This window comes from Sturnira hondurensis, unplaced genomic scaffold (assembly GCF_014824575.4).
Source record: "Sturnira hondurensis isolate 20B ecotype Veracruz unplaced genomic scaffold, ASM1482457v3 Scaffold0020884, whole genome shotgun sequence".
Classification (NCBI taxonomy): domain Eukaryota; kingdom Metazoa; phylum Chordata; class Mammalia; order Chiroptera; family Phyllostomidae; genus Sturnira; species Sturnira hondurensis.
The window spans coordinates 1,166,768-1,169,455 of record NW_028093515.1 but is presented as its reverse complement, the minus strand read 5'-3'; the positions used below and the strand labels follow the sequence as shown (position 1 = coordinate 1,169,455).

Genomic DNA, 2,688 nt, shown 5'->3' with positions numbered 1-2,688 from the left:
ATGGGAATTCAGTTACACTAGGATGAAAAAATACCTGAGTTAGGCTTCTGGCCAAGATGGAGGTGTAGGTAGATACACCTTGCCTCCTCACACAACCAAAAGGAAGACAAAAACAAATTTAAAATGAAACATGAGCAGAATTTCAGGAAAACTGCACTGTATGGAAATCTGACAACCAAGGAGTGAAAGAAGAAACATTCATCCAGAGGAGTATGAGGGGCGGAGATGGGAAGCCGGGGTTGGGGCGGAAGGAATCACTCCCAGGCCGTGGCTGGTGGAATGGATCATCCGACATTTGTGTGCAGATGGACCAAGAGGAACAACTGGGGAGTGAGACAGACCATGGAACCCAGGTTTCCAACACAGGCAAATAAAGCTTCAAAACCTCTGGGAGTGTAGAAGAGGCCGTAAAGGCTTGTGGGAATTGCAGTGGCGGGAGAAACTCTCAGCCTCATGGGAGGATTTGTTGGAAAGACCCACAGGGTCCTAGAACATACACAAGCACTCCCACATGGGAATCAGCAAAGGAAGGGCCCAGTTTGCTTGTGGGAAGCTGGGGAAGTGACTGAAATCTGGCAGAGAGCAAAGCAAGCGCCATTGTTCCCTCTCAGCCCCTCCCCCACAGACAACATCACAACCCAGCACTGTGGGGTGCTCTGCTCTGGTGAACACTTAAGGCTCTACCCCTCACTAAGTAGCAGGCAAGTCAGGACCAAATAAATGGCCCAAAGGGAAGAACAAATCAAAGCTCCAGAACAAATACAACTAAGTGATGAAAAGATAGTCAATCTATCAGACACAGAGTTCAAAACACTGGTAATCAGGATGCTCACAGAAATGGCTGACTATGGGCACAACCTAGAGGAAGAAGTGAAGGCTATGCAAAGTGAAATAAAGGAAAATGTGCAGGAAACCAACAGGGAAGGGAAGCAAACCGAGACTCAAATCAACAGTTTGGACAAGAAAGAACAAAGAAACATTCAACCAGAACAGAATGAAGACTAAAGAATTCAAAAAAATGAGGAGTTATCATTTAGAATGGAAGGGCAGAGAAGGTATTTCCCAGATGAGGTCAAGTTAAAGGAGTTCATCATCACCAAGCCCTTATTATACAAAATGTTAAAGAGGCTCATCTAAGAAAAAAGAAGACGATCAAATTATGAACAGTAAAATGACAACAAACTCATAACTATCAATAACTAAACCTAAAACAAAAACAGAAACAAACAACTAGAACAGGAACAGAATCATAGGAGTGGAGATCATTGAGAGGGCTATTAGCTGGGAGAAGGAGGGGGCAGAACAGGGGAAAAGATACAAGGAATAAGGAGCATAAATGCTAGGTACAGAATAGAGACAGGGAGGTTAAGAATAGCTTGGGAAATAGAGAATCCAGTGATCTTATATGTACAACCCATGGACATGAACTAAGGTGGGGAAATGCAGGTGGGAGGGGGGTGCAGGGTGGAGGGGAATAAAGGGAGAAAAATGGAACCACTGTAATAGCATAATCAATAAAATATTAAAAAAGAAAAATATCTGATTTAGATGTAAGAAAAATATATAATGTATATGAGTAAAACTGTAACAAATTTTCTTTTGTTTTCTTGAGTCCTCACCCCATTGTATCCAGGGTTCTCCATACTGCTGAAGGAATACAATAGTCTCTAAAATGAGATACTTACCTGGTAGGGAAAGTACCATGTCAAGAAGGTGGTCTTCCCAGGATTCGGCCCACCCACTGTACTCTGTGTGTGCTGTCCCCTGTGATTTCTCCAAATGTGGGAAACTCAACTGAATAATTTGTGATACTGGAGTTCTGCATTTGCGCTCTCCCCTGATGACCAGTGTTACAAGAGTAATTGTCTTCCCTGGCTGGTGTGGCTCAGTGGATGGAGTGTTGGCCTGCTATCCATAGGGTTACCAGTTCAATTCCCAGTCAGGGCACATGCCTGGGTTGCAGGCCATGTCCCAAGCAGGGGGTGCATGAGAGGCAACCACACATTAAGTTTCTCTCTGTCTCTTGATTCCTACCTCCCCTCTCTCTAAAAATAAATAAATAAACGAATGAATAAATAAATAGTAGATACAATTTGCCTCTTCGCACAATCGAAAGGACCACAAATTCGAAAACAAAAGCCAACCAGAAGTGCAAGAAAATTAAACTGCATGGAACAAAAACAAACTAAGCAAACAACTAGAACAAGAATAGAATCACAGAAATTAAGATCATAAGAAGGGTTATCAGTGGGGAGGGGGGAAAGAATGGGGGATAAGAAGCAGAAATGGCAGGTAAAAAATAGATAGTGAGAGGTTAAGAATAGTTTAGAAGATGGAGAAGCCAAAGAATTTTGTACAACTCATGGACATGAACTAGGTGGGTAGAGACTGCTGGTGGGAGGGGAGGTGCAGGGTGGAGAGGAATAAAGGGGAGAAAAAATGGGACAACTGTAATAACATAATCAATAAAATATATTTAAAAATATAAGAAAATGATAACATACCTGTCATTTTAAAGTATTTTGAAAACAATGTGCAGTGATTTGTTCATTCATTCCTTAGAGATTTCAGCACTATAATGAGCAGTCTTGTCACAGGTGGGCACAGGTAACCAGGTTCTTGGTGATCACGGGCAAAGATTTGAACCAAACACACAGAGTTTATAGCATAAAGAGAGAGAGCAGATTT

General features: G+C 42.2%; 1 non-coding gene across 1 annotated transcript; it reads left to right on the top strand.

The window, feature by feature from the left end:
- The first annotated feature begins 1,677 nt into the window (after positions 1-1,677).
- On the top strand, positions 1,678-1,840 carry LOC118976380 (U1 spliceosomal RNA). Its single transcript, XR_005064257.1, has one exon. It is a non-coding gene; the product is annotated as a U1 spliceosomal RNA (small nuclear RNA).
- Positions 1,841-2,688: the final 848 nt, after the last annotated feature.